General features: G+C 42.2%; 1 protein-coding gene and 1 pseudogene across 3 annotated transcripts in view; both read left to right on the top strand.

Annotated features, from left to right (window-relative positions):
• Positions 1–9,586: 9,586 nt before the first annotated feature.
• LOC115478213 lies at positions 9,587–10,931 on the top strand (annotated as a pseudogene).
• Positions 10,932–16,871: 5,940 nt separating this feature from the next.
• Positions 16,872–17,513, top strand: part of PPP2R5E (protein phosphatase 2 regulatory subunit B'epsilon) — a 279,362-nt gene continuing 278,720 nt past the window's right edge. Inside the window, exon 1 of one of the 3 annotated variants that reach the window (XM_030215510.1) lies at positions 16,872–17,122. The gene's annotated coding sequence lies outside the window, so the exon portion shown is untranslated. The remainder of the gene's footprint in view (positions 17,123–17,513) is intronic. The other 2 variants (XM_030215507.1, XM_030215508.1) reach the window with 2 other exon arrangements.

Here is a 17,513-nt window from a genome sequence, read left to right as displayed (position 1 = left end):
AACATTCTAAAGTGCTACTAGGGTTACGCAGCGCTGTACAATTTAACATGGAACGACAGTCCCTGCTCAAGGAGCTTACAATCTAAAAGACAGGTGTACAATCTAAAGACAGTGTAGAGTCCGTCTGGTAGGTGATACTATATTTCATGAGAGGTTAGGTGCCGACGCGGCATTGAAGAGGTGAGTTTTAAGCAGAGATTTGAAAATGGGTAGGGAGGGAGCTTGGCGTAGGGGTTGAGGAAGATTGTTCCAGGCAAAGGGTGAGGCAAGGCAGAATGAGCGGAGCCTGGAGTTGGCAGTGGTGGAGAAGGGAACTGACAGGAGGATTTGTCCTGTGAGCGGAGGTTACGGCGGGGACATAGGGGGAGATGAGGGTAGAGAGGTAGTGAGGAGCCGCAGACCGGGTGCATTTGTAGGTAAGGAGGAGAAGCTTGAATTGTATGCCGTATCTGATCGGAAGCCACGTGAAGTGATTTGAGGAGAGGAGTGATGTGAGTATATCGGTTCTGGCGGAATATAAGACGTGCGGCAGCGTTCTGAACGGATTGAAGGGGGGATAGATAGCTACGTGGGAGGCCGGTGAGGAGTAGGTTGCAGTAGTCAAGGCGAGAGGTAATGAGAGCATGGACGAGAGTTCGTGTGGTTTGCTCAGATAGGAAAGGGCGAATTTTGCTGATGTTGAAGAGGAAGAAGCGACAGGTCTTGGCAGTCTGTTGAATATGCGCAGAGAAGGAGAGGGAGGAGTCGAAGATGACTCCGAGGTTGCGGGCAGATGGGATGGGAGGATGAGGGTGTGTATCAACTGAGATAGAGAGTGGAGGAAGAGGAGAGGTGGTTTGGGTGGAAAGACGAGGAGCTCGGTTTTGGCTATGTTTAGCTTCAGGTGGCGGTTGGACATCCAGGCTGCAATGTCAGATATGCAGGCCGATACCTTGGCCTGGGTCTCCGTGTTGATGTCTGGTGTGGAGAGATATAGCTGGGTGTCATCAGCATAAAGGGGCCTAATAGGCACCTACGTGTGTCCAACGTGCATCAATTCAGAGTTACCGCCTGGCTACCACGTGGCCTGGGCGGTAATTTAGATTTTTATGCACATACATTATGTGTACTGGAAAATAATTTTTATTTTCCAGCGTGCAGCAGAAACTAGGCGGTAATTGTCATTACACGCTCGTAGACCATTACCGCTCCGTTAATGCGTGAGACCTTACTGCTAAGTCAGTGGGTGGTGGTAAGGTCTCAGGCCCAAAATGGATGTGCACAGTTTTATTTTGCTGCATGTCCATTTTTGGCCCAAAAAAGGCCTTTTTTCCAGGTGCGCAGAAAAATGGACCTGCACGCATCCAATACACATGTCTACACCAGCACAGCGCAACTTAGTAAAAGGACCCCAGAGAGAGAGAGCGAATGGGTGAAGGCACAGGGGGCATATGACGAGAGAGAATATGTGAAGGCGAGAGAAAATGGGTGAAGGCATGGGGCACAATGAGAGAGAGAGAATGTGTGATGTCCCAATGGGGCACATGGGAGAGAGAGAATGGGTGAAGACACAGGGGCAGATGGTGAAAGAGAATGGGTGAAGACACGGGGGCCACATGGGAGAGAGAGAATGGGTTGAAGGCAGGGGTGGCACATGAGAGAATGAGTGAAGGCACCCTCCAAAGCTCCAGTACCTTTTCAGTGGCTGGTGGGGTAGCTGAAGCTCCGAGGAAATCTGCTGACTGAGTAGCCCCTTCCTCCTTGTACTGCCTCAGAGCGAACCAGTCAACAGGGTGCCTCCAGCCACCAATGCTTGCACTCATCCAAGCATGCTCAGTTCGTGCATGAACTGAGCATGCTCGAGGAGTGCCAACAGTGGCAGCTGGAGGCACTTCACTGACTTCCATGCTTCTGAGGCAGCACAAGGAGGAAGGGGGACGTGTTTGGCAGTGGATGTCTTTGACTGGCTTCAGCATCCACTTCCCATCAGCAATGGTATATCTAAGGTGGGATGGGGAGAGAGAGGGAGAGGAAATGTGTGCCTCATAAACATCTGGCTATGCCTTGCCTTTAATTGCAATTAAAATGTTAATCAAATGCAGCCCTACTTTCAAGTATTTAAATGTCTGTATCATATCTCTCCAGTCCCTTCTTTCCTCTAGGGTATATATGTTCAGGTCTTTCACTTTCTTCTCATATGTCTTTTGGTGCAAACAACATACAATTTCCTCTGGATTGCTTCAAGTCTTTTTTACGGCCTTAGCAAAATGGAAAAGGTGGGTGGATGCCTGGAATGCCCTCCCAGTGGAGGTCGGTTGAAATAAAAATAGTGACAGAATTCAAAAACAGTGTGGGATAAACACAGAAGATCCCTACCTAGCAAGAGACTGGAATAAAAAAAAATTAGATAGATGATGTAACCAGCATGGATGGCAGGTACAATCCTAAACAAAGGCATAGAGGAGGTAACCTGCATGTTCTGCACAGAGAGGCAGGTATGGCTAGATGGACCATGCTAGTCTTTCTGTATCTGCTATTACTATGTTGGTTTCTTCTCTCGGTAATTTGGCTGTGTATTCACCTGTATGATGAGAAGACTGGTAGCAATTGCTTTCAGAATTATTGATTTTCAGCTGTAGCAAATATTGGGGTCCTTTCACTAAGCTGCAGTAGAAAGTGACCTTAGCGGGCCATCTCACAGGTTTTTCCTGCACGCTAAGGCCATTTTGCGCCCTTACGAACAAGAACCCCACGCAAGCATAACTCAACACCATGGTTCAACGATGAACTGAAAAAGTTAAAAACACATACGAGCATGGAATAAAACAAAAGATGAACATACACTCAACACATGTAAACAATTACAAAGAAATACAAATACGCAAAAAGGCCAAAAGATCATACTATAAAACCAAATAGGGACAGATTACAAAGACATGAAAAAAATTATACCAACTCATGAACAAACTCCTAGACACCAACTTGGTCACTACCATGAATACACACATCCATCTGCAGATAACCTTGCAAAGTACTTCAATGAAAAAAATTGTAAACCTACGCAACACGCTACCTCAGAACAACACCGACATTGAAAACTTCCTTAATGAATTGGACCCAACCATTGGAGAATACGTGGCAGATCGGACCTGGTTAAATTGCCTTACTTACCGTCAAAACAGTTACCCAGGCGATTAGTAGGTTTCCAACACTCACTGTAAACTAGATACCTGTCCCAACTACCTAATGAATCCGCCCCTGACCGCTTCATAGCAGACCTCACATCCCACCTAAATTACATGCTTCAGCAAGGCCTCTTCCCTAAGGAAAATGGCAATATCCTACTCACCCCAATACCAAAAGATACCAAGAAAAAAAACGAAATCACTAACTACCGTTCAGTAGCATCTATCCCGTTGGTGGTCCAAACTGGTGGAAAGCATGGTAACCAAACAACTTACAGATTCATGTAATACTGAGAATTTGTTTATGTAATCATAGGCTTTCACCTCCTCCACAGCACGGAAACAGTATTACTCTTCTAGCCAAATTCAAGCAGGAAATAGCAACAGGCAAAAACATCCTTCTCCTCCAATTCAACATGTCTAGTGCATTCGACATGGTAAACCATAATATATTAATAAGATTACTAGATAAGTTTGGGATTGGTGGAAACATACTTAACTGGATCATGGGCTTCCTAACCACAAGAACATATCAAGTAAAATCAAATTCAAACATATCATCACCGTGGGAAAGCAGACTGTGGAGTACCGCAAGGATCACCAATCCTATTCAACTTAATGATGACCCCACTTGCCAAGTCCTTATCCAACTGTGGCCTTAACCCTTTCATATATGCAGATGATATCACAATATACATTCCTTACAAAACCAAACTGATAGAAATCACTGATGAAATCAAGCTCGGCCTGAACATCATGGATCATGGGCAAATGCATTTCAACTAAACTCAATAAAGAAAAAACTCATTATCTCATCCCAACACAGCGTGGACATCCCCACAAGTATCAACACCACAGATCACACCCTTCCTATCTCAGACAGCTTGAAATCCTCGGCGTTACAAAGGACTGTAACTTAACACTAGAGAGCCAAGTGGCATCCACAACAAAGAAAATGCTCCACTCACTGTGGAAACTCAAACGCGTGAAGCAATTCTTCCCGAGGGAAATATTTCGCAACCTGATACAATCAATGGTACAAAGCCACTTAGATTACTGCAATGGAATTTATACGGGATGTAAAGAAAAAAACCTTTAAAACTTCAGACCGTTCAAAACACGGCAGCTAGGCTTATATTTGGTAAAACGCGATTTGACAGCTCAAAACCCCTCCGCAAAAAAACTACACTGGCTCCCAGTCAAAGAACGCATCGCCTTCAAATCTGCACCATGGCTCACAAAATCATCTATGGAGAAGCCCCGAGTTACATGACAGACTTGATCGACTTACCAATTAGAAATACATCCGAATCAACACGATCTTATCTAAATCTGCCTACCCAAGCTGCAAAGGACTTAAATACAAAAACAACTTAAGCATCTAGTTTTTCCTGCATAAGCACACACTGTGGAAAGCATTACCAAAAGCCTTGAAAACGACATACGACCACCTAAACTTCCGGAAATCACTAAAGGCATACCCTACCGATCCAACTTAAATGCCTAATCTCTGCAACACAACCAAACTAAAACACGTAATGGAATAACACAACTCTTCCGTTCTCCGATTCCCTAATGTGGCTGTGCCACATGAACTTCATCTTACCACATCACCACCCTGTATTTGTTCACACCGAGCCTGCAAAGGCCTCTGTAAGCCACATTGAGCCTACAAATAGGTGGGAAAATGTGGGATACAAATGTAACAAATAAATAAAATTTTTACTACAGCATAAAATGGCTGATTTTCCATTTTATCAATTAATAGCTATGTGCTAATGTTGCCATTAGCGTATGGCTATTTAAAAAATTAGCACATAAGCACTTAAGCCTATTTTTTAGGTATTAAGGGTTCACATGCTAATCTAGTGGTACTCAGTGTACAGTAATGTAGCTGTACTTATTAGTGCAAAAATGTCTACTCTCCACCCACAAACATGCCTCTGTGATAAAATAAAAAAATATATTTTTTAAATTACCAGGATGCCTGAGTGCATCTTGTGGTAATCTGTGATAAGAACATGCTAGCACTTATTGCAACAAGTAAAAGGACCCCAGAATGTTCCAGCAAGGATTTCCTTATATATCAGTCCATCCATCTAACATCAGTATCAGGGTTAGTTTGTTTTCCCTCCCTCCCCACCTCCTTTCAGCAACCATTGTTTGAATTCTGCCATACTCTTTATACCAGAGAGAAGGTGATAAGTCTGATAAAAAACCTTGAATGTCTTGAACAGCTACTCATCGTGGACTGTGGTGATAGTTTATAGTTTTAATAAATTTGCTATACCGGTGTACAGGCTAATTAAAAACAAAATAAAAAAGAGAAAGGAAAGGAACTACAATATTGATAAGACAGTAAATCAGTCACGCAGAGGAAGTCAGGGAAGGGTGGGGTGGGAGGTGGTGTGCAAGGAAGTAGACAGTATATAGGGAGGAGAGCCAGACTATTACTGGTGACCCTTATCAGGCTTCCATAAGAAGAGCGGAAGAAACCAAAAGGACCAGACTGAAGACCACAGATAGTAAGAGAGAATGTGAATAGGATCCTGCAAATGAGAGAGCCAGTAGGGGTAGAGCACTCAAAGGCTGCTCTAGTCACAGAAAAAGGAGGGGAAGTTCCTGTGACGTACAAGTGAAGCTTCTGGATGAGGTAGGAGAGGAGGGAATGAGCTCAGCAATGTCCAGGACAATGGTATAACCACAGGAAGGGCCTGCCCCCCCCTCCACTTTGGGCTCAGGCCCCCCCTCTAAAACTGCAACATCCGTTCAATGGCTAGTAGGGATGCTGAAAGCCCTTCCAAACAAAGTGCTCCACTATCCGAGCCGTCCGTTCCCCTTCATGCTGCTTCAGGAACAAGGAAGTTGACTGTGTGCTTCCAGACACTGCACTCGGTGAGCATGCTCAATTCGCACATAAACCACATAAACTAAGCATGCTTTGAGAGCACTAGTGTCAGTGGCTGGAGATTTGCTGCCAACTTCTTTACTCCTGAAGCAGCACAAGGGGGAGGGTTGGCTCCGGGAATCCCTGCCAGCAAATGTATATTATTTGTAATGCGGGGTGGGGGGGGAGAAAATGCATGGCACCCCTAGTCCACCCCTGGGTCCTCCTGGTCCTGGGTGTGCCAATAAGGGTTAGAAATAGAGAGGTGAGAGGAAGGGGGGCTGCTGCAGGCTGAGGAAAAGAGCTGGCTGAACTACAATAATTTTATGGCTGATGATGAGGGAAGGGCACTCGCTCAGTGAGCACATGAGCAACAGGCAGCAGCACAACACCAGAATTTGTATGTGTGTGTAAAGAGTGTGTTTCTGTTTCTGCATTGTCCTCCAGTGAGGTTAGTTTCATGGTATGAATGGTTTTCTTCCCTTTTGAGCGATCAACTGATGCAAGTTAGAATTAAAGATCAGGTTTCACAGCTTTGTAAATTGTCTATGGGCGTGCTGCAGGGATCAGAATTCTCTGCTCTTCTCTTTAATTTGTATATGTCATCGTTGGGTGACATTTTGAGAAACTGGTTGTTAGCTATTGAATGTCCAGTTTTTCTTTCCTGTTAATTTAGATGAAGATGTGTCAGCTGCGATTAAAAATTACATGGATCAGTTTGGAAAGTGGATGAAAGAGAAGTTATTGTTGAATTTGATGAAAACTGATATTCTTATGATTAGCAATAATATGAATCTTGTACCTAATTTTAGCTTGATATTACATGATCATAAATTTGTGAGTACAATTGGATTCTTGTCTTTTAAATAACAAGTTGGTAAGGTAGTTCAAGTGTGTTTCTATTATTTGCAACTAATATGAAAATTAAACTTATGTTAAAAGCTTCTGATTTTCACTTAGTGGTACAGTACTTGGTTCTCATGAGACTAGAGTTATGTAATGCTCTTTATTTGGGTTTGCCTCAGTATAGAATTTGGGCCTTACAGGTTTTCAAAATGCTGCTGCTGCTGCGCTTATGGTTTGTCACGTGGCTTCGCCTGTTTGGTATAGAATATAAGATTTTAGTGCTGATGTATCAAAGCCTATTTTGTCCTCTTCTGTATTTGAAAAATGTAGTCCAGCTTTATCAGGCTACTAAACCACTGAGATCAGATATGGCAAAGGAAGTCGTAGTTCCATATTTGAAACACATATGCTACTCTACTACCCTTGCAAGTCCAGTGTTATGGAATGCTCTTCCTGGGCCTTTAAGATTTTGTTCCTATCTTCTTCAGTTTAAAAGAGCTTTAAAAACACATCTCTTTGCAGGCTTTTCTGGGAATTTAAATGTTATAATTTGATGACAAAACAAAAATTATGGTTTTTATGATGTCTGTGATTGTTTTTTTTTTTAATTTTTATGAGCGTTTATTGTAAGACGCTTAGTTTTTTTAGGCAGGGTATACGTTTTAAATAAATAAAATGTTAATAGTTTCCCTTTGATAATATGGGCTGCATTAGCCCACTGTTACCAGTGTAGCTGTATGCATACTAAGTGGAAGAAAGTATTCAGTCTGGAGAATTTACCTAGGTATCTTTTAAATTACCTGCGCAAATTCCTTAGAAAACTGTCCTAATCCTGTCTTCAATCTGTCTATATTGTGATAACCCTGGGCTTGGAGCCACTTTACGGACATTTCAGGCTTTCAGAAACGTCTCTCTCGACAATTCAGGTCAGGGTATTAAAACGAGCTGGTCCGGATTTTGTTCTTTATTTCCACCACAAGATTTCAAACTTTCAATGCATAACATAGGTAGCCAAAATAACAAGAAAAGGTCCAAAAATATAAGAAAAAATTCTCAGTCTTTGCAGTCATGAAAGGCAGAGCTCTCCGGGTGTATTCAGTTTGCGAAAGTCAACAGTTCAAAACACCCTGCTTCTAGCAGTGAGCCCTTTCCCTCTGGAAAGGCTGGCAGCTCACCTCCCTCTACATCCTTATTCCTGTTGTATCCACCTGCAGCTGCTTTTACCTATGGTTACCATATTTGGTCCCCCTCCCCAAAAAAGAGAACACATGCCCCGCCCCTGCCACACCCCACCCGCCCTCTGTCACCTATCACCCCACCCCTTCCCCCCCAAGGGTCTCCTATTCCCTAGTCCCCTCCCCTTACTCTACTGCCCTGGTGGTCTAGTGACCTCTTGGGGGCAGAAAAGCCACCTCTTTCCTACCCGGAGCTCTGCCCTGCATTCTCTCTCTTTCCCTTGCAATGCTGATGGTCCCAATTCGAAATGGCCGCCAAGTTGAAGCGGCCTCGCAAGATGCAGCAGATGAATCCAGAGGCCCACCCTTGTTTTGTTAGATTTATGGGGAGACTACGAGGCTGTTCAATTCCAGTTGCTGCTGTTCAAGGGTGCTTGTTGTGGGTTGGTTTTGGTTGCTGTTGTTTTTTTTTTTGCAGAATTTCATTCAACTTTATTAGAGTTGTTATGGGAAGGAGGAAGTTCTTGCAAGTGCTCTCTTCACTTTTCTCTGGTTTCCTTCTGCTTTGCATTTGAATACTAGATGAGCTAGGAGCATGACGTCCCATATACTACTTCAGCTCAGTGTTCTTTATCTCCACCTGCTGGTAGGTGGACATAACCCACAAGTCTCTGGATTCATCTGCTGCATCTAAAGGAAAGAAAATCATCAGGTAAGACATAATTATTTTGATATGAAAACTTTATTAAGACCAACAATTAGTGCAGTCAAGCCCTGTGTTGTGCTGATAAGAAAACAGTAATAGCCATAATAATAGCCATTTTCATGCATCTTCATTCATTGTTCCCAAACAGTGCAAAGTCCATACATGTTATGTATATTTTTTTCTTCACAATTTTCACAAGAAAAAAAAAAAACCTTATTAATTCATTCTCTCAATTTCAGGCTTAATTTGATTTTTGAAAAGAGTTCTCTATCAGTGTTTTCCAAGTCCAGTCCTGGAGTACCCTTTGCTAGTCATGTTTTCAGGATATCCACAATGAATATGCATTAATTTGATTTGCATACAAGCCTCCATTATATGCAAATCTTTTTCATGCATATTTATTGTGGATATCCTGAAAACCTGACTGGCAAAAGGTATTCCAGGACTGGACTTGGGAAACACTGCTCTACATTAGAAGAGTTAAACAGATGAAATTCCAATCCACTGTTTGTAAGACTGCAAAAACCAAAAGCAAACAGGGGGTTGGAAAAACACTAATACTTCACACCAACTGTCCAGCCATAAAAAATAATGCTTATCTGGATAGTCAGTGGTGAATGCCCAGCGGAGGAATGAGACTTGAAGCCCAGTTTCATTAGTCCTACTTCAGGGGTCAATGTGGTGACTCTCCCACTTGCAACTGCACAACCCCAAACACTTCTGTTGACTACTTCTGCTTCCGAGTATATAGCCATAAAACAAGCAACTTACAATATACTTGTTTTAATATCAAGGTTTTAATGGACCATATTAAATAAAAAGAGCTTGAAATTTTATTTAAAGTGCTATTATTGATATTCTAATGAATGTGCATATTTGATTCAAAATGTTTATTTTGTTTCAGATGTTCAATCTTCCTAATGTCAACACAACTGCAGTCTACTATGAAGGCAACTGAAGAACAATTTGCTAACCTCCGTGTGGCAAAATGTTCTGCACCAACCAAAGACTCTACATACTTGCTGAGGCGAGAAGAACAGACTACTAGTTGCCATTTCATGTTCCAATAAGTCAATAAGAATTTACAACAGAGAAATACTGACCTTTGTATGGGAATATGATGCACGCCCACATCTCCTAAATGGAGTCCGATTTGCACACTTTTGTGAGAACGTGTTATTTTCTGCATGCAGTGATGGCGCTGTGAAATGCTGGGACACATGCCTCTCCAGTTTAAACGCAGTCAGAGTATTTAGTGGTTTTCCTTTAAATGTTTTCATAAGCTTTGATGTCAATTGTAATGATACAATAATTTGTGCTGGCACAGAGAAGTACAAAGATGATGTGTTTATGGTGTTCTGGGATGCAAGAAGAAACACACAGAACATGTCAGCTACTGAACAACCATTAGGAGTTTATTCTGATTGTCACAATGATGACATAGCACAAGTATCTTTCCATCCCACCAATCCAAATTTGGTAGTTTCAGGCTCTACTGATGGATTGGTCAATGTTTTTGATATAAACAAAGACTGTGAGGATGATGCATTAGTTGCAACTTGCAACTCATCAGTAAGTTTAATTGATTGGGCAGGAAAGGATTATAAACAGATCTACTGCTTGCCACATGTTAGATACTGAGGAGCCTATCACATTGTTGAATATTCAGGATGTCCGAGAAACATTTAATACAGAGACTGAATAGGTGGACTATCTTGTAGGTGGTTTGTTTCATGAGATGACAGATAAATTGTTTGTTATAGGAGGTACATATATGGGAGATCTTCAGGTAATTAACTGTGATATTAATGGACTGAGCCATTTGAGCATGCTTCGAGGATGGCATGCAGCTAGTGCGCTCTTTCTACTGGAACCTTGAGGATGAATATTTGCTGACTGGCGGAGAAGATGCACAGTTGCTGCTCTGGAAAGCTGAAGAAATCTCTCTTCCAAAAAAAGAACTTGAAATTGCTTCCTCTGTACAACTGAAAGTAAGAGTTCGCAATAAGTCAAAGACAAGAAAAAATAAGAATTAAAACATTACGGTTTTTATGTTGTATGCCTTACAAAAACAATAGTTGTTTGGTTAGTTTAACTGCAAGTTTTCTGAGTATGCTATACATAATGTAAAAAATTGAATTGATTTCTTCTTATCAATATGTACACTTCTTATTTAACTTGTTTATCAAAGTATTAAAAATTCCAAATAAAACTGCTAAAAATTACAATATTATCATGTTTACACATTAATCATCTTTCAGAAAAATGCTTTGACAAATTTGTGTTTTCATCTTGACCCATTATCTCCCTGAGCCAGTGAATATTCAACAGATTCTTCACCTCTCTCCCCCCTTTTCCCTCACAAAAAAAGCAAAAGAATTCAAACAACTCTCTTTATAGGGATATAAATTGGAATTAATGTTCCTTTTTCAGCAGGTTCACAATTCTTGCATCAGAGAATTCAGTTTTATACTATGTGACCTAGGTGATAAGGCCAAATGTGATTTTAATAATTGGAAGAAATGCCTCCATAACCAATGGATCAGTCCCAGCTGTCATGTTCTCCATCACCATGCTTTGATGAAGCTGAGCTCTCCATGGTGTTACATTTAGGGGAAATATTTCAGACCAATTGGTCATAATCTATTTCCTCGTTATTGGAAATACTGTCCACAAAATAATTTAATGCTTCCCTCCATCACCAATGGTCTCTGTATTGTGTAAAGTATGAGTATAAATGTTATTATCCAAAGACATGGGTACCAGTTTCTTTTAGAGTATAATTGAATAGCAGTAAGCAATTTTTAAAACAATATTAGTATATTAAGAGGCTCGTTTTCAAAGCATTTAAACTTAGTTACATAGGTTACTGTGGGGCTCTTTTCGAAAGAGAAAAACATTCAAAAGTGTCATAAAGCACCATTTGAAAGTTTTTCTTCTCAAAAAGTCCAAATCAGTACTTTTGAAACCTATGTTGCAGACGTTTATCTATACAATTCGTCTGCAGTGCGTCCAAATCACAAGGGGACGTGTCGGGGCATTTCAAAGGCGGGATTAGGGCATGCCTAACGCTTGGATGTTTTACAGCCATAATGGAACAAAACAAAAATGTCTAGAACTAAAACTAAGAGGTTTTAGTCTAGACCTGTATTCAGAAAGAATAAAGCACAAAAAGGTGTCCTAAATGATCAGATGACCTCTGGAGGGAATCAGGGGTGACCCCCCCCCCCCCCCACTGACCTCCTCCCAACCCCCATATGACTTACCACCTTCTGACAGCTGCAGATGTTAAAGTCAGGTCTATTAGAGCAGCACAGGTCTCTGGAGTAGTGTAGCGGTCGGTGCAGTGCACTATGGAGTGGGGGACTCAGGTCCCTATCTCCATCTACTTGTCACACTTGTGGTGGAAACTGTGACCCCTCCCAAAGTCACCAAACCCTACTGTACCTGCATATAAGTGGCCCTTTCACCCCTAAGGGCTATTGTAGTGGTGTACAGTGGGTTTTGGAGGGCTGAGGGGAAAAGATAAGGGAGCAAAGGTGAGATGTGCACCTGGGAGCATTTTATGAAGTATACATCAGTTCCCTCTAGGGTGCCCCATTGCTCTCCTGGGATGTCTGGGGGATCATAAACACCCCAAGACACACCCTCCCTATCTCGGAGAGCTTGAAAATACTCGGCGTCACGCTCGACCGCAACCTTACTCTCGAAAGCCAAGTAAACTCTGTAATAAAGAAAATGTTCTATTAAATGTGGAGGCTCAAACGATTAAAACCTTTCTTCCCAAGGGAAACCTTTCGAAACCTAATACAATCAATGGTCCTAAGTCATGCAGACTACTGCAACGGAATCTATGCGGGATGCAAAGAACAACTCACAAAAAAACTCCAGACCGCCCAAAATACAGCAGCCAGGTTGATAATCAGCAAAACACGCTTCAAAAGTGCCAAACCCCTTCGAGAAAAGCTGCATTGGCTTCCAATAAAAGAACGGATCATCTTCAAAATCTGCACTTTAGTCCACAAAATTATATATGGCATAGTCCCAGGATACATGATAGACCTTATAGATCTACCAACAAGAAACAGAGTCAGATCATTAAGATCATACCTAAACCTGCACTACCCAAATTGCAAAGGATTGAAATACAATACAACTTACGCATCCGGCTTCTCCTACATAAGCGCACAACTATGGAATGGCCTCCCAAAAGCTGTGAAAACAATCCATTACCACCTGAACTTCAGGAAAACACTAAAAACCAACCTCTTCAAAAAGGCCTACCCCAACGACTCTACGTAAACCTCTTCAACCAGAAACAAAGCATGACTAATGATTACACTGAACAATACACAATCTTCATCCCTCTGACCCTCCACATTTACCTCATTCGATTACTATACAACCTTGTATTTGTTATCAACTGACTGGGCAAATGCCTCTGATGGTACTATGTAAGCCACATTGAGCCTGCAAATAGGTGGGAAAATGTGGGTACAAATGCAACAAATAATATTAATGTCCAAAACACAAAACCTTGTTCAAAATAGTATTAAAAAAAAAAAAAGATAAGATCATTTTTGAAAAAGAAAAAATGTCGTCTTTCCTATTTGGATTTTGGACATTTTGTGCAAAACGTCCAAAGTTGGACTTAGATGTCCTATCAAAAATGTCGCTCCACGTAACTTTGTGAATCTATGTTCTTTGAAAGTGAGCACCTAAGCCTGTTTCTTTGCAATATGTGTTTAGGAACAAGCTTAAAATCTGAGGAAGAAAATCACTCAAAACAATGCAGTAAGTTTGGATTACAGTACATGATTGAGTAGTTGAGAAGAATTCTATCTTATTCTACAGAATGTAATTATCTTTATATTCGATACCAAAAAAGTATTTTGTTGTCCCTTTGTAATATTGTGAGTTCTCTTCATGAACATACTGTACTAAAGAACTGAATGGAACACAAGAACCATAATGTTAACTAAAGGAGTAGAATCACATCAGTCGTTTAATACTGAATATATGAAATAGCCCAAAGCCAATCTAACTGATAGAAAAGGAGGGATGAATGATATTCTATGATCAGTTTCAGCAATGTATAACCACCAGCTGGGGTGATAAATTTGCTTTTTGCCAGATTAAACATTATGGGGTTCTTTTACTGAGGCTAACAGATTTAGTGTGTGCTAACGATTAGCATGAGCTAAATATGGCGCTCATTCTATCCCTATAGGTGCCTTATTTAGCATGTGCTAAATTTGTTAGTGTGCCTTAGTAAAAAGACCCATATATCTAATCTTTAGACTGAGATATATTAAGGGTTAATTGGGAGCAAAAATACAGACTTTTTTTGATACTATATCATTAGAAAGAGTGGCTATTTCAGGAATCCACAAGGCCTTACAGGTCAAGAGTGGACAAGGGGGAAAGGAAAATGGGACTTGATATACCGCCTTTCTGAGGTTCTTGCAACTACATTCAAAGCAGTTTACATATATTCAGGTACTTATTTTGTACCAGGGGCAATGGAGGGTTAAGTGACTTACCCAGAGTCACAAGGAGCTGCAGTGTGAATTGAACTCAGTTCCCCAGGATCAAAGTCCACTGCACTAACCACTAGGCCACTCCTCCATTCCACAAATATTCTACTGATTTGAAAATGAAATGGGAAAAGGATCTTGGGGTTGACTTGGGATGTAGGGGCTAGCATTAGAGGCATTCTACAAATCATTCATAGCACAGACTTCAGGAAGTGTCAGTTTAGAATACTACATAGAGCATACTTTACACAATCCCAGATATCTATAGCAAAGAAATTAGACATAGACATATGCATAAAATATAAGAGGGCAAAAATAATCTTTATCATTCTCTTTAGGATTATCCACTGATTCAAGGTTTTTGGACAGCAGCTGGGAGATGCAAGGTTCCACGTTAGGAGTCACGGACCAAGAAAGGGATCTAGGTGTCGACATTGATGATACGTTGAAACCTTCTCCTCAGTGTGCTGCTGCGGCTAAGAAAGCAAATAGAATGTTAGGTATTATTAGGAAAGGAATGGAAAACAGAAATTAGGATGTTATAATGCCTTTGTATCGCACCATGGTGCGACCGCACCTCAAATATTGTGTTCAATTCTGGTCACCGTATGTAAAAAAAAAGATATAGTGGAATTAGAAAAGGTGCAGAGAAGGGCGACAAAAATGATAAAGGGGATGGGACGACTTCCTTATGAGGAAAGGCTAAAGTGGCAATGCATTCCAGAATGCACCACACAGGACAGGGCACTCAGACTGCCATTTTGAGGATGACGACGCTGGAGGCAGGAGCGAGTGGGTATTGCTCCTGCCTCATTTTGAGATATGGTGTCTGGGGGTACCAGGGTAGGGGAGGAGTGGCTAGGTTTAACATATGTCCTCTTTTTGGATACCTTCAGATATGTCCTACAGGATTTTTAATTTTTAGGGAAAGGTCCTCTTTTTCTTTTATGTGCCTATGACCAACACCTCTACCCACATAAGGACTTCTTGCCCTTTAGAAAAATGCTGAAAGCTAATCTCTTTAAGCAAGCCTACCCAAATGCCCTAACCTAATCTCGCCAACTTCCACCCCCAATTCTATTCTGACTTAAATACCAACCTCCCATCCTTCTATTTCCATCTCTCCTTAATTTTATCCCTCCTTACCCTTTCTCCCAAATTACACTATCCTATCCTGTCTACCCTCTTTTATCCTAGTCATATATTATCTAGCTCAACTTATCATACACCACTAAGCCGAACTTTACACTATTTTCTACTGTTTTATTAAAATTCTATTAACTTTGTATTTCAAAGCCTGCATTGAGCCTGCATTATGTGGGAAAGTGCGGGGTTCAAATGTAATAATAATAATAATGAGAGAAACCATTTCTGGTTTATTAGTCGGTCTGGACATATGGCAGGTGCTAAAGAGAGAAAAAGGCATTGCTGATCCCCGCTCTGCTCCCCTGCCGGTTCAATCTGTCAAAGGAATTTTGTTTGTGCGCCATGATTTTAAGCATATGTCATGCAAAGACTTTTACACATATCACAGAACCCAGACAAAGGGATATGCGCTCTTATGATAAGCACACTTAGGCTCAGTTGAACTCAAATCCAGAAGTTCTTGAAGTGTAGAATGTCTACTGTGATGTTTGTGTGTTCATTAACTACAATTAAATATTTCATTAGCAAAGGTAGCAACCATATTTATTTTCCGTCTTCTTCTTTGTCTCCACAAACATGGTAACCCTAGTCCCACTAGATACCACAGACTTTTCCCCTTCACATTTTGAGAACAGGTAGGGGTGGGAGGGAAGGATACCACTAAATACCAGGCAGTTTTTTAAAGTCACTGGAATGGAAAGGTAGGGGTTGGGGGTACCCAGCACACCAGAATTTGTGATTTTTTTAAAGATCAGAATGGAGGGAGGGAGGGAGAGTACCAGTTGCAGAAAGCTAACCGGTAGGAAGGTCAGGTCAGGCTACACCAGCCCTGGACCTGGCGAAAAAGCTCACACGATAAAGGCAAAGTTTTTGAGCTGCATCAGCCCACATGTGCGGTGAGAGGCAAAGCAGACACAACAATCCACACTCAATCTCCTCGGCAGCATAGTATCTCTCCCTCCCGATCAAACCCAGATGCACAAACGCACAGCCACAGTGCAGCATCTCTCCCTCATTTTCAAACTCCTTATCCTGATGTATCAACGGCGGTAACAGAGAAAAGACAAAAAGCAGCAAAAGCAGACACCTAACAACTCACACGTAACTCCTCCCCTATCTGGTATCCCCACCCCCGCGTCCTACCTTCAAACTTATCTTTCAGGTCATACCGGCCCCGCAGTTTTTGCTTTGCCAGGCTGCGGGCGGCGTCCCGCCGCCTCTCTGACGTAACGTCTTTACTTTGGCTTCGTCCCGCCCCCCTATGATGCGGCTTCCTGTTTCCGGCAGGGCGGGACGAGGGGGGTCCCCGAATGCGTGTGAAGAGCAGTGCTCGGCGTGTGAGAGTGTGAGGGCAGTCAAATGCGTGTGACTTGGTATCTCTGTGCGTAGGGAATGTAATTGGTGTGGGTGAGGAACCAGCGGTGCTTGTTATTGGATGGAACTGGGAGGATTAGCCGGAGACTAACAATAGTATTCGGGCTCGCTGTGCTGAGGCCTAGGCTAGCTGCTACCACCGCCGCCGCTGCTGCTGCTCTGGGCAGGACACACTCGGGGAGACTGGCTGCTGCCGCTTCCCTTCCGGGGACCCACAAATCCCAACCCTGTACCGCTGCCCAGCAGATATTCCTCGTCACCTCGGATTCCTACCCGAGAGCCTCTAGGTACTGTTAATACTGTGTCTGCTAGTTAGTGTTGGATCCTCGGGGTGTGGGATGGGAGCTTGGGTCTTGCAGAACTGTCCCCCCCTCCCCCTCAGGCTTCAGAGCCTCATTGTTCTAGGAAAGCTGATGGGATGCTGCCCACTACAAGCATCCGTTTATTCTGGGGTTCAGCGCCTGGCTGGAACTAGGAGCTCTTCATGTACTCCTCCCCGGACTCGCTTTCCTGTGACATCCATCGGTATTTCACCACCCACCACATTTCCTTTCTTGCCTACTGGCAATGCAGAATAAATTAAGTGCTTGCTTTCATACAAAATTATTTTTTCCCCCAAATTGTACATTTTATTGCTAATTTCTAGATCACATTTCTAGGATTCTGGTAATGCATTTG

The sequence above is a fragment of the Microcaecilia unicolor genome, chromosome 9, assembly GCF_901765095.1.
Source record: "Microcaecilia unicolor chromosome 9, aMicUni1.1, whole genome shotgun sequence".
In the NCBI taxonomy this organism is placed as follows: Eukaryota; Metazoa; Chordata; class Amphibia; order Gymnophiona; family Siphonopidae; genus Microcaecilia; species Microcaecilia unicolor.
The sequence above is the reverse complement of the archived record's forward strand: the minus strand, read 5'-3'. Positions and strand labels throughout refer to the sequence as shown.